Source organism: Anomaloglossus baeobatrachus, chromosome 2 (assembly GCF_048569485.1).
Source record: "Anomaloglossus baeobatrachus isolate aAnoBae1 chromosome 2, aAnoBae1.hap1, whole genome shotgun sequence".
Lineage (NCBI taxonomy): Eukaryota > Metazoa > Chordata > Amphibia > Anura > Aromobatidae > Anomaloglossus > Anomaloglossus baeobatrachus.
Window position 1 is genome coordinate 467,849,480 of NC_134354.1, and position 26,958 is coordinate 467,876,437.

At 43.2% G+C, this 26,958-nt stretch overlaps 1 protein-coding gene across 5 annotated transcripts in view; it reads right to left on the minus strand.

The window, feature by feature from the left end:
* Nucleotides 1-26,958, minus strand: part of AUTS2 (activator of transcription and developmental regulator AUTS2) — a 1,876,064-nt gene that overhangs the window by 1,796,863 nt on the left and 52,243 nt on the right. The gene's annotated exons all lie outside the window — the stretch shown is intronic.

The following is a 26,958-nucleotide window of genomic DNA, read 5'->3' on the forward strand; positions in this document are numbered from 1 at the left end:
GACTGGAACCCTATACCATCTCGAAATTATTTTATAACTTGTTTCTTGCGATTTGGATGCTATGACTGACCTGTGTGATAGGGTAAAACATTTGTTCCATTGGCTTTTCGTGAAAGTTTTATTTAGTTCTGACTCCCAGACCTTGCAGTAAGGGGGGAGGGAGAGCAAATCTTTTTCCATGAGCAATTTGTACACAACCGAAGTCGCATGTGGTGTGATAGTTTTTGTGAGGCATAGCGTTTCGAACGTTGATGGGGGGCGCATCAGTGCTGCTTTCTCAGGGATTGAGGCAAAGAAGTGCTGGAGCTGGGTATATTCATATTCATGGCGCGGAGTGGGGGGGTCTCTCCCAGGATCGCGCTGAGTGGTATTAGTACTCCGTTAGGAGCAATTTGGGAAAAACGTAGGGGGCGGGATTTCGAGCAACCTAGGAATGTCGGGGCGGTACATCCCGGTTCAAACTTAGGGTTTCCTGAAATAGGGAGCAAGGGGCCATTCCTTTCCACCAGCCTATTGTTCAGTGAAGGAATGCTTAGGGTCTTCAGCGTATTAGCTGTTGTGTAGGATATTTCTAGGTTTTTCGGAACCGTGGACGGGCGTAACCAGGGCAAGGTTCCGACCGAGATTGGGCATATATCAGTTGCTAAACGTACCCACAATTTTATCGAATAACTATGTATTAAGTCCAAAACTCGGGCATGTGCTGCTGCAAAGTGGTAACGGCGGCAATCCGGTAAGCCCGTCCCACCCGCTTCCTTGGGGCGCGTTAGGGTTTCCCAACGTAACCTCGGGTGTTTTGACATCCATACAAAGTTTTTAAATTGTCGTCGGATTCCCTCCCAGAACACCGCTGGAATGTGAGTGGGAATTGTGTGTAAAAGGTATAGCAGTCTGGGAAGGATAGTCATTTTTAATATATTAATGCGCCCGAACCAGGAGAAACTCGTTCGTTCCCATGTGGCTAGGTTGTTTTCTAGTCTAGAGAGAAATGGCTGAAAGTTCAATGAATACAATCTGGACAGATCCGAGGGTAGACGAATGCCCAGATAGGTAATGATATTACCAGGTGGCCACTTGAATGGGTAGTGCGTCTTTAAGTTATGCACCATCTCATCAGGGAGAGTTACATTGAGGGCCTCGGACTTGTCCATATTGATCTTGAAGTTGGACCACCTACCGAACCTCTCCAGCAAATCCAGCAAGTTGGGTAGGGAGGTCATTGGGTTTGTTATATAAATTAGTACGTCGTCAGCAAACGCTGAACATTTATATTCTTTACCTGCTAATTTAATACCTCGAATCTCAGGGTGATTACGAATGGCGGCCAGGAGGTGTTCCATAATTAGTATGTAGAGAAGGGGACATAGTGGGCAGCCTTGTCGGGTGCCATTCTGAATGGTAAAGGGGTTTGATAATGAGCCATTAATTTTTAAATTAGCGACTGGGTTTTTGTACAGTGAAAGAATTTTAGTAATGAGTGAGGGACCAAAGCCAATATGTGCAAGGGTTTCTGCAAGAGAGGGCCATGAAATTCTGTCAAACGCCTTCTTGGCGTCGAGGGATAGGACCATCATTGGTATTTTGTGGGTTTTTGCGTGATGTATAATGTCTATGGTTTTTAGGGTGTTGTCCCGTGCTTCTCTCCCCGGGACAAAACCCACTTGATCAGGGTGAACCAGCGAGGGAAGCAGTGGACTCAATCTATTTGCTATTAGTTTTGCAAAAATCTTTAGGTCCGTATTCAGGAGGGAAATTGGGCGATAGCTCTTACAGACATGTGGGTCTTTTCCTGGTTTAGGGATCACGGTGACAAATGCGGCCGTGGATTGGGGGGGGAACGGGCAGGACTCAGAGATGGAATTGAATGCGACCAGCATCAAAGGGGACAAGAGATCTATGAACATTTTATAAAATTTCCCTGTGAATCCATCCGGTCCTGGGCTTTTGCCATTTGGTAAGTTTTTTATTACGTCTGACAATTCAGAATGATCGAAAGGGTTGTCTAGTTCGGCCATCACGTCTGGTTTAGTAGTGTTGAAAGGTGATGTGATAGAGATAGGGGGGCTTGTCGGTTTGGGGAGACTGTATAAATTCGCGTAATATGCACGGAATGTGTCGGAGATCTCCGCCGTTGTGTGGACCATGGAGTCACTGGGCCCCTTGATGCAGGGAATGAAGTTCCGAGTGCACTGAGAACGGAGGGCTCTAGCAAGCATCCTCCCAGGCTTGTTACCAAATTCATAAAATTGGCTTCGCCCAATTTGGAGGTAACGCTTATAAGATTTGTCTAATAAATGTTTTACTTCTTGTCTCGCTTTGAGGAGGTTTCTTAGAGTTTCTGTCGAGAGCGCGTTTTTATGTGACAACTCCTGTTTAGTGACCGTGTGCATGGCGGAATTTAGGGCTTGAGCTTTGGCCTTCTTCAGACGAGACCCGTGCTTAATTAGGACCCCTCTCAATACACCTTTGAGTGCTTCCCATTTAAGAATTGGGGCAGTCGTGTCAGCAACGTGGTCCGAGAGAAAGTGTCCTATGGACTCCTTCATGTCCGCCAAACACGCCTCGTCTGTCAGTAGGCTCTCATTCAAGCGCCAAGGGCGTACTGTTTTAGAGAGGGAAGGGATCGTTAGAGAGCAGTAAACTGGAGCGTGATCGGACCACAGTATATTGCCGATTGCTGTGGAAGATACCCATGGGAGAGCCGATTGTTGAATCATGATATAATCAATCCTGCTATAAGAGTCGTGCGGTGTGGAATAAAAGGTGTAATCTCTATCCGCAGGATGCTGTATTCTCCACACATCAGATAACTGTAACCTAAGAAGGGCTTTTTTGACGTGTTTAATGGCTTTGTATGCTAAGTGTGATTTGTTCTTTGAATTGTCTAAAATCGGGTTCAGAGTAAGGTTGAGGTCCGTGCATAAAATCACCGACCCCTGCATCAAGGGGGATGACTCGTCTATCAAGTTTGAGATAAAATTGGCCTGGTCTTGGTTGGGGGCGTACACATTAAGTAGGGTTAATATTTGGCCCTCGATTTTTAGTGACAGAATAATGTATCTCGCCTCTTTGTCTATTGTGCAGTTAAGGATTTGGTGAGGGAGGGATTTGTGGATTGCTATGGCAACCCTCTTGGATTTGTTACTGGGATTGTTGGCAAAATGCCAATTGGTGTAGTGTTTGTGTTTGATGGTGGGTGCATGATTTTCCTTAAAGTGTGTTTCTTGGAGACACACTATCTGTACCTTATGTCGGTGAAAATGTTGCAGGATTTGTGCCCGCTTTTCCGGCGTGTTCAAACCTTTGGCGTTGAAGGATGCGATTCTTAGTTCCGTGAATCAGATTGAGCGGTGATGCGATATCTGTGAGTAGAAAGCTTCGTGCAATGCCGTAAGGGAGGTAAAAAAACAAGAGGAAGGTTAAAGTGTAGAAAAGAGACAAAGAATCAAAGTTGCAGAGAAGAAAACGAAAAGGTTTAGAGGTATAGCCTCTGTGCAGTAAACTACCTAAAAAGAGGTACTAACGTATATCAGGAGCTTGTGCTACCTTGGTAGGCGGAACAGAGGCTCACACCCTATGTGGGGCGAGGTCTGATTTAGCAAGTGGCAAGGTAGCACAGGAACCCGCACAACACTTTAACTGGCTTGAAAAATTATAACGTGATTTAACTGATTATCCATCGGCTATGGAATAAAGTAAATGGTCTCTGGGCCTGAGGAGAAATCTGTCTGTAGATATATATCTCACAACTATGACTTTCTAAGAAAGCTCTACAGTAGATAACATTCTTGTTGTTACTAGGATCGTATTAGAGTTCTGGGGAATACAGAAGAGAGACGATATCCCCAACAATTATTGTATTACACCCAAGTTCCCGGAACCCATCCCAGTGTCTCTATCCATCCCCGCCTCCTTCTTTTTTGGAGGGCATCTGGACGTGCCTGGATCATGTGCAATTCTGCTTTAATGCTGGCGACCCACTGCTGGGCCCAGTCACTAGGCCGTAGTGCTACGACCCGCGGTCAGTCCTCTCTTTTCTCCTCCCTTTGGCTTTGCTCCGGGGGGGAGACCTGCCTGAGGACGGTCTCGGAGTCTTGGAGGTCTCCCCGTCAAAACCAAGCCATTCTCGATGAGCGCCTCCCAATCAGGTAGATTGATGCTCGGTAGTCCCAGGCCGGTCAGGAAACCTCGCAGGTCTCCCGGGGCTCTTACTGTGTAGGTATGGCGATCTCGTCGCACTGATAAAGAGAAGGGGAATCCCCATCTGAATGGGATTTCCCTTTCTTGCAGGAGGTTGAGTAAAGGTTTGAGGGCCGCTCTTTGGGCCAGTGTGAATCTTGATAAGTCTGGCATGATTCGGATAGGCTGGCCTTGATGGGAGATTGTTTGTTTCTGGCGCGCTGCCTGTAGGATCAGTTCTTTGAGGTGGAAAAAGTGAATCCGGCAGATTACATCCCTTGGTTGTGGGTTGTTCGGATCAGGAGGCCGTAGGGCTCTATGGGCCCTGTCTATTTCAATAAAAGTGCCCGGCGGGCGTCGAAGTAGACCATTAAAAATGGAAATCAGTGTAGATGGAATGTCCGTAGTGGAAATGGATTCTGGGAGGCCTCTGACCCTTAAGTTGTTCCTCCTATTTCTATTTTCAAGATCATCCAATGAGGATTGAAGATTTTGTATTTGGGAGGAGTGGCGTTTAACGGTGTCTGTCAATGTTTGTATAATTTTCGTCGTGGTGTCTCGGGACTGAGAAAGGGAGTCCACTTTTGATGATAGATCCGTCAGCTCAGAGCGAAACCGGGTAAATTCTTGCTTGCACTCAGAGACAATCTGAGATGCTAGGTTAGTGATATCCTGTTTGGTGGGGATTGATTCTAGTAATGCGCGTATATCCGCCAGGGTAGTCGACCTGTCACCCTCTGGGGTTGTATGTTTAGATAGCTGCATAGTTGCAGGGGATTGTTGGTCACCCCTGATAGGAGAAGAGGATTTGTCTGATAGTTCACCAGGGACGCCCCTGTGGTCGGGAGACTTGATATTTTTCTGTGCCCCATTGCTGGGTGATGGTGCCTTTAACTCGGCCTCTGCTACATCTCCATCCCTGGGGGAGGGTGGGGGCCCGGAAGATCCCGTTGACCACATATCTGAGGACCCATTGGATTGTGGAGCGCGGGAGTCATCCCACAGGCCCCGTGCCGTGGGCCCTAGTGTGGATCCCAGAGGTGTCCCAGCTGCTGTATTGGGCAAGTGCATGCTGGAGGTGGGCGACCCTGCAGATGGTCGCAGGACACAGGGGGATCGGGACCTCTCTCCATCTCCTCCTCCCACCTGTGGCTCCCTTTCATGGAAGCAGGACGAGGGGGGGGATCCCTCGCTTAAGGGGGCATCTTCCTTTCCCAGCGCTCCGGCCTGTGTCTGTGATTCCCCTGGTAAGCACTCTGGGGAAGTGTGTGCAGCGCTGCCGTCCCCCTCAGAGTGGATGGGGGAAGCGCCACCATTCCCCCTCCCGCGTCTCACCTCCTCCAGAACCGTCGCGTCCCATCTGTCCTCTTTGCCCTCCTGCCTGTGTGTGGTCCAGCCGACGGGGGCCCTCACTCTGCCTGCCGGCTGTGTCTCTCCGAGGGAGCGCAGGCACGTTCCCTGCTGCGCTACCACGTGGGGGGCCGCCGTCCTGCTCCGCTGCACCTCCTCTCTCCTCTGGTCGCATGGTCGGCTGCCGGTGAGTCTCTGCAGCGGTGGGGGACAAAGACATCTGGGGTGCCGGGTGCTGTGCTGGGGCTCGCTGACCGGTCCCAGGGGGTGCAGGCTCCATCTTGTGGGTATTTTGTGGTAGGCCTCCTTGTGCTGCCGGCGGGAAATCGCGGGACTCTCGGCGGGGAGGAATCTGGCGAGTCAGGAGCTGAACGATGTCCCCTTTAGATGCTGGGGGCTGTGAGGACGCTCGGGCTTTTGTTTTTTTAGTTGTCCTGCCCATGATTGCTGGGGATGCCGATGGATTAGTCGGTATGTTGCAGGAGCTCTAAAAAGTGCCTCCTCACTCCTCCATAGTCAGCCATGCCCCCCTGTAGTCCAAAACTTTTTACAATTATATATATATATATATATATATATATATATATACACATTAGTATTCCAAGATAGTGCAAGTCATTTATTGAATCTTATTTAATTTGTTGTTTCTCAGGAAGCATGTTAACCTGCCGGTATGTGTTTGGCCTGTGGTAAGAAACCAATAAACCCGACGTAACGCATGTAAATTCGGAGAGAATTCACAAACTAAATGCAGATGTTGCCCTTAGTCATGAGACAGCATTAGGGAATTCTCTTTAATAACTAATATCGGTCATAGACGGTTTAAATGAGTTTCAAGATTTTAGAAGATTTTTATAAGGTTTTTGTAGGAATTGAAACTAAAGCTCGAGGACGTGCGCTTTCCTGTAAGCTCATTTTCTGTAGTATATGTGTGCTAATTACCTGATAATCTTTTTTCTCACTGATGGTTTCGTTGACTGTAGTTTATAATTACGTTCTTGCTGCACTGAAAATTAGCACTGCATGCACTGATTTCTTACTGGGTCATGGGGGATTTTTTTGGCTTGATAAAGGAGGACCAGAACTATCTGATATAACTGGAGGGGGATATTATACATCGATGATCAGACGGTGACTTGCCACCTGCCAGTATGAAGGCCTACAACCACCTCTAAGAGACCATTGCAACATGAACCCCATATCTTTTTCTTACACAGGAGCTCTCTCCTTCTATAGACACAAGCACTGTAATTCTTGTTCTGGACTGTGTATTTCCTAAGGCAGACTGATGTGTTTTAATAGCATGTATTGTAGGGAAAAAAATTATAATAAAGAGTATAACAATGAAAAGGGAAGCGAGAAATATAAGTTGAGGGTGGTGAAGTTTAAGAGCCAATAAATGGAATAAAATTACTTAGGGAAAAAGTAATTATTTTACTCTTTTGAAAATTCACCTTTGGTTTTCAGCAGACATTTCATTAGAATAAATTATATTCCTCTTAAGGAATGGAATAGCTAACACGAATCAAACAAGAAAAAAAATACAATACCTAATGCAAGCGCTAAAGCAACAAAATACTTCTATAAAATGAAAATCAAAATTCATTTAAGACTGATCATAAAACTTGCAAGGGAACTATATCGCAGGTGAAGCGCTAGCGGGATATGTGTATTTAAAGAGAACCTGTCAGCAGGATTTTGCTAAGTAAAGTACAGATATCGCCATATTGACCCTGTAATACTGATTAAAATTATACCTGAGGCAAAGATATCTGTTTTGTGGTTATTGTATAACCAGTGCCAGTGTTTGAAGTTGTAATCATAGATCCGTGAATTGGGGCGGCACTTGGGAAGGATCTTTTTTTGGTGCTCTTGCCCCGCCATCTGTCTCCTGTGTTTGAATGACAGGCCAATCATCTGTCAGTGACTTGTCTCCTATTGTAAATATCGCATCAGGGCAGTAATCTATCTATCTATCTATCTCAGATCTATCTATCACATTATCAATCTCATATCTATCTAAAGTCACGATGGCAGCCTGCATCAGCGGCTCTGTGCACTGGACGAGATCACTGAGCGGTCTAAGTGGCTGCGGTCTGCAAGAAGCAGCTGAGGACACCGTGGGAAGAGGTGAGAATAATTTTTATTGTGTGTAAACAACGGCATAATAGGGGGCAAGAAGGGGACCAGTAGGAGGACATTACTAAACAATGGGTACATTACTGCAAGTAATATTACTAAATAATGGGCACATTACTGCAAGGCAGATTACTAAATAATGGGCACATTACTGCAAGGCAGATTACTAAATAATGTGCACATTCCTGCAGGGCAGATTACTAAGTAATGGGCACATTACTGCAGGGCAGATTGCTAAGTAATGGGCACATTACTGCAGGGCAGATTACTAATCAATGGGCACATTACTGCAGGGGACATTACTAAACAATGGTAAATTACTGCAGGGGACATTACTAAACAATGGGCACATTTCTGCAGGGCATATTACTAAATAATGGTCACATTACTGCAGGGGACATTACTAAACAATGGGCACATTACTAGAGGGCCCAAGGAAGGGGCACAAGGATGGGCACATTACTACAAGGGGGGACAAGGATGGGCACATTACTTTTTAGTGGGATCTATTTGTATTTTTGAAATTTTCCAGTAGCTGCTGCATTTCCCACCCTAGGCTTATACTCAAGTGAATAAGGTTTCCCAGTTTTTTGTTGTAAAATAGGGGCCTAGGCTTATACTCAGGTCGGCTTATACTTGAGTATATACGGTATATCCAAAAGTCTATATTTTAACTGGAAAAGTTGGGGGTCATCTTATACGCCCAGTCGTCTTATAAACGGTAAATACGGTAAAAGACTCCAGTGACTTTCTATACTCAGCACCTGCAATGCAATCTAATTGCAGCACAGAGGACAAGAGTTATTTATCTTTCTTCTTTATGAAAATGTTGTTCCAATCGGAAAATTTAAGATGAACAAATCCTGTTGCACCTGCCAAGTGCAGTAAAACAAAGTGAGAGCGAAACAAATAATGTATGATTTCAAGAAAATCACATCCAAACAGAATTTATCAATGTCTTAACATCTGCATAAATGCCATGCTGTACTAGGAAGGTACAGCACTTGGTAGTCTGTGTTCTCCCTAGCAGGTGGAGTATGCTTATTTCTAATTCCATGTGTTAAATGTGTACTTGGTATAAACTCTTTAAAAGGACATTTTTTCATGTAATTCTCACCAAGATAGAATGTTTTAAAGTGGATCTATTACCAGATTTCATGATGCAAAGAGCATGCATTCCCCTCAACCTGATAAGACCGATGTACTAACTCTAAAAAATATCAGAATGGCTGTATACTCCTGATAAGAAAATAAATATTTTATGAGTCCAGCTGAGGAGTGGGAAAGCTCATGAATCCAAGTGTATTTAATGTCCACCCACCCAGCCTAAGAGCTACAGCTTGTACTGAGTGGTGTCAGATCCCGGTAGCAGGAGGGATGGAGGTACAATGAGTAGTTGTCAATAAAGCTAGATGGGCAGAGATTGAGTTTAATATTTCAAGCAGGATTGTAGATATATTGTGACATCAAAGTAAGTACAGTAGCCTAATCAAGTCTAAGAAATCCATTCCACAATGTATGCAGCTTGTTTAGTAAAATCTGGTGACATATCCACCTTAAATCTTTCTTTAAATTGTCTCTCCAGGAAGATTAAAATATTTCCCAGAGGGGCTTTGCAGCTATAAGACCCCTCACTGGCAGCCAGACTGGTTTGTCAGGTCTCCGTAAGGAGAATAGTCTTCCCCGTAATCTTTTTTTAGTAAGATGACTTTTGTTAATTCTTTTAGAGCAAACCATGAAGTGTAGATAAAGTTTGATACACATTAAAAACTGCTCCACTAGAAATTCCTCCATGTAATATAATCACAATGACTTATGTTGCGATATGAGGAACTCAAAAACCAAAGACTAAAACCATGTTTAGCAATTAAATTTCAAGGCAATGATAGCAAGTCTGTCAAAGTTGCTATTTTGCATAAGTCAGGATGATGAAAGTGTATGAGCATGTAAAATATGTATTTAAGTTTCCCGCTGTACACATGAAACGTTTAAACACTCAGTGTAAACCCGGCCAAAACTGTAAGATGTAGACTAACTACAATTTCCTACAGCCAATCAAGAGACATGGAGTGTTCTATAACCACTGCATATTTAATCAACTCTGATGAAATATTGTGTCAACTACATACTACTTGAGAAATGAAGATAACCATATAGCAGATTATTGTTGCTATTCTTGTACACATAATATATATCCACGGTTGTTACCGACACTTGGTGAAAAATGTATGTCAATAGCACTTTTAGAAATGTATTCACTTAGAAAACTGGTGAAGTGTTCAATATTAATTTCACCTCTTACATATATAAGATCGCTTAAATCTGTCACATGGACTTACCTTCCCTGCGACGTCGCTTTCTAAGGGGGCGGTTCGTGCGGAATCACAGCGACGTCACACGGCAGCCGTCCAATAGAAGCGGAAGGGCAGAGATGAGCGGGCGGAATATCCCGCCCACCTCCTTCCTTCCTCATTGCTAGTGGACGCAGGTAAGGAGATGTTCGTCGTTCTGCGGCGTCACACATAGCGATGTGTGACACCGCGGGAGTGACGAACAACCAGCGGCATGCACCAGCAACGATATTTGGAAAAGGAGCGACATGTTAACTATCAACAATTGCTGGTGTCACTCCTTAGTGTCACATGCTGCGATGTCGCTAACAGCGCCGGATGTGCGTCACTAACGATATATCGTTAGCGATGTCGCAGCGTGTAAAGTACCCTTTAGAAATACAAACAGAAAACTGAGACACTGGGTCTACGCGTTTTGAGATGATTATCTCTTAGTCTTGACCAAGACTAAGCAATAGTGATCTTGAAATGCATAGTCTAGTCATTTTTATGGTTGCTGGAATTTTCTTCATGTCTCACAGTGGTGCTTAGTACCTGGAAACTAACAATCCAGTGGTTCCTAGCAGGGCTTGAACGGCAAAGTCATTTTCCATCTCTAGAGTCACTGGTTAAGGTTTTATCTTCTGTAAAGTGTAAGCTGTTATTATCAGCATGGCCCTTTCTTCCATAGAGTGTAAGCTCTTGTGATCAGTGGAGTCCTCTCTCTCCTGTAGAGTGTAAGCTCTTATGGTCAATGGAGTCCTGTCTCATGCTTTTGCATCGACTGTCATTGGAATTCTCCCTCTCTCACTGGTAGACTGTAAGCTATAATGGTCAGTGGGGGGGGGGTCTTCTCTCTAGCCTGTGAAGTGTAATCTCTTATGATCAGCAGGGTCCTTCGCTCTCTTGCCTGTAGAATGAAAACTCTTGTGGTCAGCTAGGTCCTCTCTCTCTTTCTTCTGTAGAGTTTAAGCTTTTTAAACCAACAGGGTCCTCTCTCATCTGTACAGTGTAAGCTCTTATGGTCAGCGAAGTCATCTCTCTCTTCGGTAGAAGAGTATAAGCCCTTAGGATCAGCATAGTCCTCTCTCCTGTAGTGTGTAAGCTCTTATTATCAGCAGGGTCCTCTCTCTAGTCTGTAAAGTGTAACCTCTTATGGTCAGCAGAGTCTACTCTCTCGTCTGTAAAGTGTAACCTCTTATGGTCAGCAGAGTCCACTCTCTCGTCTGTAAAGTGTAAGCTTTTATGGTCTGGGGGTCCTCAATTTTTCTCTTGCCTGTATAGTCTAAATTCTTATACTCACCAAGGTCTTCTTGCTTTCTCTCCTGTAGCGTGTCAGCTCTTTTGGTGAGCAGGGTTCTCTGTCTGTCCTTTCCCCCATGTGTATTTTCTGTGCAATTACAATCTTTCCAGTATTTACAACTGAGCAAATTTATTCACCACAAACCCATTTTTTTTTTTAAATTCTGAGAAGTTGGTGATCTAGAATTTAAAAAGCCACTCATCTCTAGTACTAACAGCAGTCTAATATTTCATTCTCCTTAAATAATGCACATAATGTTATTTTTTTATTAAATTCCTACAGTTGTTCTGCTATTTTGAATCCAGACAAGCCTGCGGAAAACAATATATTGGCCAGCATACATTCTTCTCTAGTGTTCTCCAAATCATGGAAGAATCTTCAGAAATCGGTACATTAAAGTTTGCCAGATCTCCCAATGAAACAGCCACGGTTTGTTCATGCAATGCTTTTAGTTTTCACTTGGTCAACTAATTAAAAGAAAACTGTATTAATCTGTATCATATGCCAATGTTATGATTTCACATTCTGTGTATTAAACACTCATTAATGAAGAAGCATAAATCACATCTTACAAGAACAGTTTATACACTGCATTCATACAATGAACAGATGTTTAGAATAATCACATCCCTTTATCTGCAACATAAAGTGTTAACTGCCATCTCATCATCGCGGAACAGTCGCTAGGCAACAGTTGGGATACTAACATTTGCCCAATTGCTGTTGTGAAGAAAAGGACATGTAACATGTAACTCACAAACCTAAGGCTTCCTGTTCTTCAAGCCCCTTGTATTTCACTTAGCGAGGTCACTAATCTCTATCTGCACAGCGCACCTCTCTTGTTAGACCAATGCAATCTTGTCATACGGTTATACAGTTCTACTTTGGCGGCAACCTCTCCAAAGTAAATGAGATAAAAAGAAACAGGGAATTGGCAGGTGAGGCACGGAATAAAAAGCTATGTGCGTACTCTAACTAGTGTGGCAGCAAATGATTTATGGTTTTTGCCCAGCATTGTTTTTCTTGTTCTATTCATACATAGCAATTTCATGCTACTAGAGCTCACCACAATGATTTGATAAATAATCGAAATTACACCCTTATAGTGGCCACCCAGGGAAAAAAAGGCTGCTAAAAGAGAGTCTGTCTACGCTGCAGGTACAAAGAGGCACAATGTGATTGCTATCAGATAACTCACACTCAATGTATTTCCTGCAGACATCTCATACTGCGTATGTATATATATATATATATATACTAGAAGGTGGCCCGATTCTACGCATCGGGTATTCTAGAATTTACGTATTGTGTAGTTCATGTATGATTTTTGTTATATATATATATATATATATATATATATATATGTTGTTGTGTGTAGTTACCAAGTGTTTGTGTAGGGGTTGTACATGTTCTGGGTGTTGTCTGGATGTGGCGGGGGGTGAGAGCGGTGTTGTATGTGTGTTGCGTGTGTTGCGTTGTTTGTGGAGCGCTGTGTGTCTGTAGCGTTGTGTGTGTGCGTTGCGCGGTTTGTGTGGGTGTGGTGTGTTTTGGGGGGAGGTATGTTTTGTGCAATGTGTGTGTTGTGCGGTATGTGCGTATATTTATGTATGCCGCGGTGTTTGTGTGTTGGGTGTTGTGTGTGTGCGGCGTTGTCTGTGTGTGTGGGTGTCTGTGTATGGCGGTGTTTGTGGTTCCCAGTGTGTGTGGTGTGTTGTGTGTGTGTGTTGGGGGGAGGTGTGCACCTCCCATCGTGCTCCATCCCCCATGCTGCGCACCCCCCATCGTGCCCCATCCCCCATGCTGCGCACCCCCCATCGTGCTCCATCCCCCATGTTGCCCACCCCCCATTGTGCTCCATCCCCTATGCTGCACATTCCCCATCGTGCTCCATCCCCGATGCTGCGCACCCCCCATCGTGCTCCATCCCCCATGCTGCGCACTCCCCATCGTGCTCCATCCCCCATGCTGCGCACTCCCCATCGTGCTCCATCCTCCATGCTGCGCACTCCCCATCGTGCTCCATCCCCCATGCTGCGCACTCCCCATCGTGCTACATCCCCCATGCTGCGCACCCCCCATCGTGCTACATCCCCCATGCTGCGCACCCCATCGTGCTCCATCCCCCATGCTATAATAGTTCTCCTATTATACTCAGAGAGGAGTATAATAGGAGGACTATAATAGGAGGAATAGTCCTGGGGGGAGAGGAGTATAATGCCGGCTCCCTGCACATGTATACTGGGAGCCGGTGTACGCTGGTAACTATGATACACATCGGGTAACTAAGGGACCTTAGTTACCCGATGTGTATAATGGTTACCAGCGTTCACCGGCTCCGTCACGATCCCAGCATCGCAAGGTTATGTCTGGCGCTGCTGGGATTGTGACGGAGCCGGTGTACACTGGTAACTATGATACACATCGGGTAACTAAGGGACCTTAGCTACCCGATGTGTATAATGGTTACCAGCGTACATCGGCTCCGTCATGATCCCAGAAGCGCAAGGTTATGTCTGGCGATGCATGCGGAGGGCCAGGGCGAGCGGCCAATCCATGCGGAGGGCGGGGCCAGGCCGAGGCGAGCGACCAATCCGTGGGGGGGGGGCGGAGCCGAGGCGAGGCGAGCGGCCAATCCATGCGGGGGGCGGGGCGATGGCGAGCCCAGCAGCCAATCAGCTTTGTGTCACTGTAAGGACACAATTTTGGAGCAAGACAGACAGACAGACAGACAGACAGACAGAATAAGGCAATTATATCTATAGATATATATATATATATATATATATATATATATATATATATCTTACATAGGTAATGTAGAAATTATATATATATATATATATATATATATATATATATCTACAGCTCTGGCAAAAATTAAGAGACCAGTGCAAAATTTTCAGTTTTTCTGATTTTTCTCTTCATAGGTATATTTTTGAGTAAAATGTAAATTGTTCTTTTATTCTATAAACTACTGACAACACATCTCCGAATTTCCGAGCAATAAATGTTGTATTTATTTTCTGAAAATGAGAAATAGTCAAAATAAGTCTGCCATAACATCAGCTGGCACAGCCTGCGCTGTCTGAGCATGAGCGTGCATGTACACAGAAACACATGCTCATTCCTGACAGAAGTGTGCGCGGCTGTGTCGGTGATGCGCTATCAGACTCATACATGTCTGAAATAACATCAGCCAGCACAGCCTGCATTCTCTGAGCATGAGCGTGCATGTAGACAGAAACACATGCAGCTCTTGTCAGAAGTGTGAGCAGCTGTGCCGGTGATGCGCTATAAGACTCGTACAAGTCTGACATTACATCAGCCAGCACAGCCTGCGCTCTCTGAGCATGAGTGTGCATGTACCTAGAAACACATGCATGCTCCTGTCAGAAGTGTACGGCTGTGCCAGTGATGCGCTATCAGACTTGTACAAGTCTGACATGACATCAGCCGGCACAGCCTGCACTCTCTGAGCCTGAACGTGCATGTAGACAGAAACACATGCATGCTCCTGTCAAAAGTGTGCGGCTGTGACGGTGATGCGCTGTCAAACGCGTGTGAGTCTGGCATGACGGCAACCAGCACGGCCTGCCGCTCTCTGAACATGAGCGTGCATGTACCTGGAAACACATGCACATTCCTGTCAGAAGTGTGCGCGGCTGTGTCGGTGATGCGGCTTCCTTTTTTTTTTTTCAAATAAAAAAAATGACGTGCGGTCCCCCCTAATTTTCATCCCTAGCCAAGATAAAGCCGGCTGAGGGCTGGTAGTCTCAGCCCACAGCCGCCCAGTATTGCCGCATCTATTAGATGTGACAATCCCGGTACTATACCGGCTCTTCTCGATTGCCCTGGAGCGGTGGCAATCAGGGTAATAAGGGGTTAATAGCAGCGCACAGCTGCTATTAAACCCTAGGTTAGTTATGGCACAGGTGTCTATGAGATACCTGCATCACATAACCTGTAAATAAAAGTACATAAACACAGACAGAGAAAAATCCTTTATTTGGAATAAAGTACAAAACACACTCCCTCCTTCACCTCTTTATTAACCCCCCCTCAGCTCCGGCGTAATTCACATGAGGTACCACGCCGCTTCAGCTCTGCAACATAACACAGCCAGCGGCCATAGAGCATGACTGCTGGCAGTGCAGACAATGACCGAGCTGCGATGACTGCACGGCAGGCAGATACTGTCATAGCCTGCAACCAATCACAGACAAGAGGGCGGCCGGTGGGCGTGGAAAACACGGAAAGCTGTGTGTATATGATGCACAGTACAGGAAGTGAATGCGTGACCCGGAACCAGTGTGCCGCCATGATACCGAGTCTCGGTAAGTATGAAATGCTGTTTTATTTCTGTTTTTCTTTATTTTTCATTTATTTTCCCCAGTGCCAGATCTGGATCGTGCACCCGGTATCCTGGATCGGGGTCCGTCAGCCGGGAATCTTTGAAACCATGCAGATCCGGACTTTTACAGTTCGGATCCGCTCAGCCCTATTCCTAAGGCTTTGAGGTCTAATTGCATCTGAAACTACTATAGTGAATATGAACCCATACTTGCACTATTTTTTATTATTTTAGAGTAAGTGTGCTTTCACACTGAATTTTGTTCCCCGTTTAGTGGTCCCATCAGGTCTTATGGCCTGAACCCTCCCAAAAAACAGAATTTGGACATATGTGCCAATGGAAACATTGACTATAATGGCGCAGATGGAGTCACCGTGTGATCTGTCGTGCACCATTTTCGGGCATATACGCCTACTGGAGGTGGATACACAAATGCAGTCTACTATGTCTGTTTGTGCACCTAGAGTAGGCGTATATGCCTGAAAATGGTGCATGGCAAAGCACACAGTGACTTTGTCTGCACCATTATAGTCAATGGCCCCATGGGCATATTCATCCGAATCCCGATTTTAAGGGGGTTAAGGGATAAGCCCAGAAAGGACCACCTAACGGTGGACAAACTACAGTATGAAAGCACCCCGAGACAACTTATCAAAGGTTTTAAAGTCACTGCCATAAAACAGCTTCATTTAACAGTAACGGTTTTCAGTCCTTAATTAAAAAGCACCATGAGGCACCATGTACAAAAATGTGACCACTATATTTTGGTGATTAAAGATTTCTCCCTGCCAATTATGCGCAAAATCTCTCCAATGTTCTGAATTGTCTTTTATAAAATGTGTCTTTATGCTGCAAGGTCAATTAGTTAATATCATAGTATTTTATTTGACTATTCTTGCCAAAAACATAAAGAGCTGCTTCCAGGTTTTTGTTGGGAAAATTTTAAAGGTGACCTTAACCTTAAGCTCTGTTTACACAGCAAGATAATTGTGAATGAGCGTTGTTAAAAAAAATCAAATCATGATTATTTTACCTTGTAACAAAAAGGAGACAGTTACACTCTGTAATGGTAAGATTCTGTATGTGTGACAATGAATATGGGAATGTAGACTTGCAATACTGCTATGACAAACATGTAAAAATTGAGATATTTAACTCACAAAAATGGCCAGTTTTATGTGAGCCTAACAGCCAACGGCATCCGATATCTTTTTGTTGTCATGTAAACAGGTCACCGATCACCTAATGAATGAGCAAAATGCTAGTTCATTGGGTGAAAAGTAGAGTTGAGCGAGTACCTAAATATTCATACTCGCTATACTCATAACGAGTACTGTCTAAAGCCTGCTTTACACGTTGCAATTTCACATACGATCTCGTATGCGATTTGCAACGCCCCCATCGTATGTGTGGCATGTGCGTCCGTAGGACGCTGGTAAGATCTGTTCATCGTTCCCAGGGTGTCTCACACTGCGATGTGTGCTACCCCGGGTACGATGAACAATCTGACGTTCAATTCATGAGGAATGAACGACGTGTATGCGATGAACGTTTTACCGTTCAATCACAATCGCACGTACCTTTCACACACTGCAATGTACCTTACGATGCCGGATGTGCGTCACTTACGACGTGACCCCGCCAACACATTGTAAGATACATTGCAGCGTGTAAAGCAGACTTTATACTCGTCTATTCATTCCGAATAGCAATGCAAGTCAATGAGGGAATAACTCGCAATGTGCCGAGTAACCCGAATTCCGCACTATTCGCTACTTGCACGAATAGTGCGGCATTCGGATTACTCGTTACATTGCAAGTTTTTCCCCATTAACTTGCATAGCACACGCTATTCGGAATGAATAGGTGAGTATTAGACAGTACTCGTTATGAGTATAGCATGTGTAAATAGTTAGGTACTCGCTCAACTCTAGTGAAAAGATCTTTTGCACTGCTCAGTGAATTGTCCCTTGCAACAGGACTCACATTGCGAAGAACTATGGCAGCCCATGCCCATTGAGCATCGTTTACATTGGTCTGTCTGTGTAAAAAAGAATATAAATTCTAACAATCAGTAAAACCTTACTACTGTATGTAAACGGACCCTAAGGTTTTGTGCGCACAGTGCGTTTTTGCGCGTTTTTCGGGTGCGTGTTTGTGCGCTTTTGGACTCAAAACTGTATGACTTTGCTTCCCTTGCAAAGTCTATGAGTTTTCATTTTTGCTGTCCACACACAACTTTTTTTTTAAGCTGCGTTTTTGAGCTTAAAAAAAAATGGACATGTCAATTGTCAATTCTTTCTTGCGTTTTTCTGCGTTTCCCCCCATGCAATGCATTGGAAAAATTCATAAAAATGCAGAGATCAAAAAGCAGCAAAACGCAGCCAAAAACGCACCAACACGTGGTAAAAATGCATGCGTTTTTACCGGTGCGGTTTTTTGCGCGTTTTTGCCGCAGGTGCGTTTTTATGCATTTTTGTGCATTTTTAGAGGCCAAAAACGCACAAAAACGCAGCGTCAAAAAAACGCTCAGTGTGCACATAGCCTTAACTTACTTTCTTTTCTTCTTGTTAACTGGGTTGACATATAGGTGCCTCTCCAACAAGGAACTGAGAATTCTAAGTCACTGAAGGTGGACAGAAAATGCATACAGCTGCACACTAAAAAGCCAACAATATATAAAGGGAACTTTGGTACTGCATTACTGCTATAGGAATATATGAAAAAAGAGATATTTGGTTTATGTATTGGCCAATGGATGTAAGCCCCGACACCAACGGCAAGGTAATCTCTGTAATCCGGGAACCTAACCTTAACCTTACTAAAGGTGGACAATCCGTATTTCTCTTCAATCTAGTCAATACTAGACTCTGCCAAACCTATTATTCTAATAGTTCAGTATAAAAATCCACTGCTCAGATTTGGAGATAGATGTTACTGATACATTTTTTATTTAATAATGTTATAAAGCCACAACGCGTTTCGGGGGCATGTCCTCCCCTTTCCTCAGGTATCAGAAAAATGAACAGAATATTGAACCTATATATGCAGAGGCATTTAAATCCTTGATTGTTCTTATCAAATCTGAGCAGCGCACCGCTACCGTGGATTTTTATACTGAACTATTAGTCTAACTCTCCCTTTGGGAGCTCGCGAGGCTGCTGTAGCCAGATCAGGAGTCTGTCATTTCCACTGACGCTGCAATACGGGGTTGGTTCTACACCGGTACCGAGATCACGGGACCATCCGGCTTGGAGGAGGAGTTGCTGTCTGACGCCGGTCCAACGGCTCTGAGCTGCACATGTCCCTGGATCGTGAAGTGGCTGCACAAGCAAGGATTCCTGCAGGACTGGCAGGATAGGACTCCCGGCGGCGAGGAATGGTGAGCACTGGAACCCCCCGTCAGCATCCTTAACAGTGTTGTACCTGCAGTATCACCATCAGGTGAGTGTAAAAAACCCACTTTCGCCAATTTTGGTTAATGGTTCCACACAGGAGCGCCCTCTTTCCTCTATTAACCTATTATTCTAGAATTTTACAATGGAAAGTTCACGATTTGTCAAGCTGATGTGTTTATTTCCCTTGTGTAAGATCATTGTTCTTCATTTTTCACATCATTTTTTGACCCCAGTGAAATATACACAACCCTCTGGGTTTCTTTCCAAATAAAGTCAGGGTTATCCATGTGCGAATGAACGGTCCACTTAAAGCATCATCCGATACTGAAATCTTGCAGTAGTAAAAAAACTGTTCAGACATCCTATTAATAAAAATTATTAAAGCCATCTGGGACTGATGCTTTATTGCTTAAAAGTCGTTTGATCACTTTCCTTACCTCCTTGTCAGTAATGAGCTGGTCTAATTTCATCCTTGCCGCTTTCTTAATGCCAGTTAGATCACAGATGCTTGTCTACTTGTTAATTTCACATCGCAAGGAAGAGAGTTTCTTTGAATTGCAAGTAGAGCTATAATGAGCTGTGTAATAGTGGACAAAATCCTGCACATCTCCGGGGAATTGGTGTGAGAGAGCAAAAAGCTACTTGTGTTTCATTTCATTCCTCTCCCATAACCCAATAGAACAACTAACAAAAATACAGTCGCTGAGAAATTGTAATAAGCTTCAATAATGTTACAGAGAGAGTTTATTTCCATCAAGCAATTATCTGGGAAGACAATGGAAATGCTGAGACCTCAACATAATAGGAGAAATAATCGCTGCCGTATACCTACTATTAACCTCCCTGCAGTAAATACTCTACAGCGGAATTTATTTCAGTTATTAGATAAGTATTACATAGCTGTTTTAATAGGTGTATTTTTGGGGTAATTATCCTTAATTTAAGCTTATTGTTGTTTTGCAGAATTTTGACAATGGAGAAATCATTATTCATTAAAGAGAATCTGTCATCAAGTTTTTGCCATTAAGTGCTCCTTTCCACTTGAGATTTCATGTGTGAGTGCGATAAAACATTATATTGCACTCTGACCAGTATTAATCAATGAGGCAGTATCCGCTATCCCTTTATTTCTCGACACGAATGGTGCTTTCGGTGCAATCGCAGCATGTTGCGTTTTGCAGCGAGTCTCGGCTCACGCACCCCCATACAAGTCTATGGGAGCGTGTGAAACATCGCCCTGTACTCGTATGTTATACAACTGCAGTGCGATATATGCAGAGACAGACAGCGGAGGAGATAGGGAAAAAGTGCTCCCTCCCTCTTCTCCGAGGCTGTGACCCGATCTCAAGATCGCATCACAGTCGCATGACTCTCGGCTGATGCTCGCAGCAGAAGGTCATTAGCATATCACTTCTAATGCTCTCACATCGGAAGCGATATGCAAGTGGAAAAGAGTCTTAACACTACAAGTCCCAGAAAGGGGTCATTTAACATTTCTACCTTTGGAACTCAGAGACGGGTCGAATGACCTGAAGGATTTTAGCTAACTTCCTATAATCACCAACTTTTGTTCTGTAATTAAGGCCATTACTGTCGCACCACAGGAGGTTGTTGTTTTCCATTGAGTTTAGCCATTTAGTTTCTAGTTAGTTCTTTTCAGTTTGGACTAAGGGTCATTTGACCCTCTTTCGGGACTTCAGGGGGGAGCTTGAAATTTCTGGGACTTGTTAATCTGAGAGTTGGATAATGTAGAGACAGAGACCCTGATTCCAGTGAGTATAACTTATTTGCTATTGATTTGATCAAATCAGTTTTTCAGTAGGAGATTATCACTAGAGGACTAGTAAACCTGCTTCTTTGTAGCTCTGTATAACCCCACCCCCACCATTGATTGGAAGATTTTTGCCTATGCACAGTGGTCACAGAAAACAGCCAATTGGTGGTGTGGGCAGGAATATACAGAGCTCAGCATTCAGAGAATTGATAGATCTGCAGCGGATAAAACTGTGATTTTACCCAAACTACAACAATCCCTGGAATCAGGGTCTGTGCCCCTGCATCATGCAGCTCTCAGATCAGGTAGCACAAACCTGGTGACACAGTCCCTTTAACAGTGTGGCCCCTGATCTTTTTTTTCATAAAACAATACTTGCTGATGATCATGCAAGTGGTGAAATCTCTAGGGCTATGTTCACACACAGTGGGCAAACTACAATGGAAAACCATAGATGACCTGTGCTTCCGTGGACTTTTCACTGCTTAATCACTTAGTTTTGCATGGAAACAGCTGCTTCACCAGTAAATCCATGTGATCATTACATTTTTGCAAACCAAGGTGAAACAGCTGCTTCTTTACAAAATGAAGTGACAAGATCAAAGAGTCAAAAGTCTGCAGCAGATTTCAGCCGCAACATGGCACCCATAAATTCAGCCTAAATGAGCTCGCTTGTGTACTTCCCCTTACACAATAATTTAGCGAAGATGATCTACTGGGATTTATTCATGATTAGATCAAATTTTATGAAAAATATTGAAAAGGAGAATAAAAATGAAATATCAGTTCATTAAAGCACCACTCCAGCATTATTTTTTTTCAGCTCTGGACTGGTGTTTTTAATCTAAGGTCCCTGCCCATAGTAATATACTCCCCATGCGGTGCCTTCACCTTTTACAGATGTCTCTGCAGTACCGCAACATCATCTTGTGACCACAAATTCAGACTGCAAGAAGTCAGAAGTTATGTCACAAGTAGATGAGCGAATCTAAAGTTTGGGGTTTGGTGTGAACTCAGACTTTTTCCAGAAAACGAAATTCAGGTTCGGAGTTCAGGTGCTTTATGAAAGCAAATGACTTGCGGAAAAACCCTGCTCACCCACCTCTGGAAGTGTTCTTTTTATGGCTGGCTGCATGTGGGTGGAGACCCAAATTGCCAATCAGTGACTCCAAATGAAGTTCAGGTCAAGTCAGGGTCGAAAACTGAACTTTTCGGTTCAAAAGGTTCAGCTGGACCAGCAGAAACTGAACTTCCATGGGTCTGCTCACCTCTAGTCTCAAGGTCTCATGCAACTCTATAAGAGCCAATACGAGGCTCCTATAGACTTGCATTGAAGAGTGACTGTCAGTACGTTCCATGAAACACTGGAGTTGCCGGCAGGTCATAAACTGAAGAAGACTGACCGAAGCAGCATGGTTTTTCAGGTGAAGGAAGTGGCAGGTGAGGATATGAGTAAGAGCAGGGAGCTTACATTATTAGCACCACTGGAGAAAAAAACTGGAGTGGTGCTTTAAAAATACCCTAGGAAATGTATACTGAGAAATATTTGTAAATATGAATGAATTATTCTGTTTTAGTAAAGGTCTTTTATATACAGATTAAGAGTTCATGTACACAGAACTGCTGTATGTGTACTGCCCTGTAGAAATTCCACGAAACACTGTGCTTACCCCTAAATGCCTGCACAATAAGTCATGTATTGGAACAAACATATTACATATTTTATCTTACAGATGACACATATCACATTACATTCACTAATACCGGTAAGAAAAGAACATTACAGGCCCATTTCTGTTAATGCCTGTAACTATGTATTATTATGGCAAAGGCCCTTCAAAGAAGGGGATTCACTTCATGAGCTCATACACCCCAGAGCAAAGAACCACTCACACTTTGATAGCCCTGACCAATCAATGTGTACAACGATCTATTTGAAGATACAACTCTTCTTTAGCTTCCACCATATGAAAAGTCAGTGGCAGACAATAGCAATAACTGTTAATTATTATAGTTTCCAAAGCTTTCTGGAGATTTCTAGATCGACTTTAAAGGGAATCTGCCATGAAAAAATGCTATTAACCTGCCGATATGGGGTTAATCTAAAGGTTAATAGCGTTCTGAAACTGCCTGGTGCCAACATTTAGAGCCCAGCTACCGGGAGGAAATGAACTTTATTCCTCCTGGCAGCGTTCAGTTTTCAGTCCCTGCTCTGTGTATGGAGAGCGGCAGCTGTAGCCACGCCCCCACAATGACTGACAGCCGGGTGTTATATATCTGCAGGATAATGGTGTTTTTTCATATGGCAGGTTCCCTTTAAATTAAAAAGTAAATTGCCATGCAATACCTATATTATCTCTATAAGAGACTATGTCCACATGGCCCACATTCTTCCCTAGGCTCATGAAAAAGGTGCCATTTGCATTATTGCTGACAAAGTTTCTATTTGGATAAACAGTTTATTTTTCTACTTCCATACGAAAAATAAATTGGCATAGAATAATAAAAATTGAAGAATAAATAAAGGTTGCACTCTGGTCGCTTCTTACAACCATAAGTAAAGAGAAAACAAATGCATTATCAGTGGATAGGCCTTTCTGTGCCTTGTTTATTATGTATAGCTAAGAGGAATATAAAGCACTTATGCCAAGGTTTCTCTTCCTTTTAGCTGCTGTTTAATAACTTTTAATGTCCCTTGATCCTCCTTTTAAGTGAGAGCTATTAAATGTCTACACCTTGCATATGCCATGCAGTTTTGCAAACCTTGGAGTTTATTGCTTTTTCTGTTTTCTTTGCTCTGGAGTGTTGGAAAGGCATTTTCTGCAAAAATCTTAATAAAAAACACGATCTCTATTTTGGGAAACCTGTAAGAGGATTTTATTAATCTTCAGATACTGGTAGAGCTGTGCCTCGCTACCGATATTAAAGGGGTTTGCTGCTTATATTAAAGGTAGTTTCTGCTTTCCTGTAAATAAATCTTAGAGGCTATGAACATTTTTGATATTGAAAAAATGATTTTTCCATACTTTAAAGGTAACAAACTCACACTAAGCTTCAGCATTCAAACTTCATTTTTTCATTCATTTTCAAATGCCTTTATATGAAGTTCACAACCTGATTTAGGCTTCAGATTTACCGCGGATTTGCCGAAAATCTGCAGCAGCAGCACTTCCAAGCCATTTCAATGGCATTTTGGAAATGCTGTGCCCATGCTGCGGATTTTTCCGCGGCGGATTTGCCGCGGATTTTGATCCGGAAAAATCTGCAGCATGTCAATTGTTTGGTGCAGATTTGGTGCGGATTTTTGGCTTTGAATGGGGAAAAAAAAAAAAAAAAAATCCGCATCAAAATCCGCGGCAAATCCGCGGTAAATCCGCAGCAAATCCGCGGCAAATCCGCGGGTGCGGATTTGCCGCGAAAGTCGCGGATTTTCAGGCAAAAAAATCCGCAGGGACATTCTAGCGTGGGCACATAGCCTAATATAGGCTGGATGTGCGCTCTGTGTTTTCACTTATACAATTACAAAAAAGAACTGTCAATAGCCTGTTTTCTGTGTCATCCAAAATACTCTACCCTTTTCCCATTGTAGTTCCTCCCTCCTGTTATCTCTAATACTAAGAAAAGGTTAGCGAGCCCATGGACTCCGTATGGCTGCAGCCAATAGTTTGTTCCAGTCCTCAATGAAGGACACCTACTTGCTCTCATTGGTCTAGTGGTAGGCTTCTCACTTTGGGTGCAAGAGGTTGTGGGTTCATATCCCGGTCAGAGACCCTGATCTATGTATGGCTACAGCCAATGATTTGTTCCAGTCCTCGATGAAGACTAAGAAAAGGTAGAGGGGGCAGGGTGAAGTTTCAGAACGAAAGGCAAGAGCTCTAATGAAATTGTATGTTTTTAGCAGGTCACTAAGTTTGATATATGACCTAAAGTCACTCTTCATCAGTGTGAGAGAATAGAATCCATTTTGTTCTCATTGTGTTCATCTTTTTTTATAACTAATTATGTTATAGGGTTTAGCTAGCACTAATGGGCGGGGAAGTTCACATTTTTGTTAATACCCCTACTGCTCTTATTGGTTCATAGTTCAGAAGGGACTTTTTCTTTGTCTGTGGCCCTATATAAACTGGTCATATGTACTAATAAAGGAGAATTGTTTGAGTACACCATACTAAGTGTGTGTGCTGTACTGATTTCCCGAGGGCTTGTAAAACAAGTCTTATTTATTTGGAGTTCATGAAGCAAAGAAGGAGTCAACAGTTTTTAATGAAGAATATTTACAAAGTTGTTCAACCTTGCATTTAGCAAGCAAAGGAAAGCAAAGCAAAGGAAAAATTACAAAAAAAGTGTAAAGTTCCCCATAGCCTTTAAAGAGGTAATAAGCTGCCTCTCCTTTCTGCATCAGAGGGGAGCAGTGTGGGTGTGTAAGTTACTGGCACCATTCACCTCTGATACAGAAATCAGCGTCAACTGATCACCCTTGATGGCTATGGACTTCACATGGGTTTTTTGGGGAGTTGTAAAGTTATTGACAAAATGATACAGAAATGAGTACCATATAATAAAAAGTAATGGAATTTTCTAATACAGTCTGAAGTTTTCACTTTTTATTTTTAATGTTTCTGCTTACTCTTACTAAAGGTATAGTTTCTTTATTACACCCAGAAGTTAAGAACCAACATGTTAGAAGATCTAATTCTCTCCCCTTTTTCCAAAAAGCCTTAACTCTTTATTTTTTGTTATAAACGGAGGTGTATTTGTATGTGCTTCTTGTCTTTTTATCTTACAGGCCTAACAAACCTTTTTATGAGTTTATTAATCCCAAGTCTCTTGCCAAAATGAGAAGGAACAATCTTTCTCTTTGGAGTTTATTAGGTCTATGTGATATACCTGTCATATATTTTTGCTTTTTAAAACCTTAAATGGGTTCTCCAGCTAAGTGTATGTTTCACTCAATGTATCTCATAAATTTGAGCATTCAGAGGTATTAGCCATACTCAGGCCTAGAACTTGCGGGAGCCTAAAGTTCTTTCAAATATTTAGGAAGATATTAGAAAAGTAATTAGTTTAGATGAGCGAACCTGAGGTTCAATGTCTGGAGCTCGGGTTCGGAAACCAACTTCCAAAAAAAAATAAAATTTGGATTTGAAGTTCGAGTGAGTTACGAGAGCAAATCACTCAGGAGAGCAGCGCTGTGTTTGGGTATGAGTGATGCTCAGTGCTGTGCAATCCATATCCAGTGTTTGACCGGCTCGCTCTTGGAGTAACAACAGCATGATCAGATGTAGTATGCAAACACAAACAAAAAAATTAGAAAAACCCCGCTTACCCTCCCCCGGAGGTGTTCTGATTATGGCTGGCTGCAAGTGGGCAAAGACACAAACTGCCTAATTACTGGCTTACACTGGGGTTTGGTTCAAGTCAGGGTAACAAACCGAACCTTAGCTAAGGGTCGAATGTGCCATGTGAACCGAACCTCCAAAGATTCGCTCATCTCTAGTAATTAGCACACATTGTGTATGGGGCAGTGATATAGATTTAGCAGTTGCACCCAATAATGTCTAGTTACGCTTCTGCCTAGACATTAATTATATTGAAAAATGTCTCTGAAGGACTATGGCATACAAAGGCAAACTGTGAAACTATACTTAGGCACAGTGGCATAAATTGAAGCTCATGGGCCTCATTGTATAGGCTCTAATAGAGTCCCAAATATTGCAAATTTTTAATAGTATTGGTTTTCTTATAAACCAAGGGTTCTTTTGGGGCGCCATAAGCTCCAGGGCTCAGGTGTGATTGCAACCCCTGCACCCAATGTAGATACGCTCCTGCTTAGACCCAAAGTTTTTGATGATTTTTTATGCTATTTTTTCAGGGGGGTTTTTCACTGCCAAATTTTGCAACAATGCTTAATGAATTGGTGTAAATTCCAAAATATGTATGGGTGGCTCCTTTGCCTAATTGTGTCTTTTTACAGTAAAATGCACACGATTTATTGAATTGTCGCATGTTAGTCTTGGTAAAAATATGTTGTACTCTACTGGGGGACTGAAGAACAATCGCTCAAAAATGTTTCAAAATTTTCAAAGGTGGCAAGTGATGAATTAGGCTAAACCATTCAGATGAATAAAACCAGG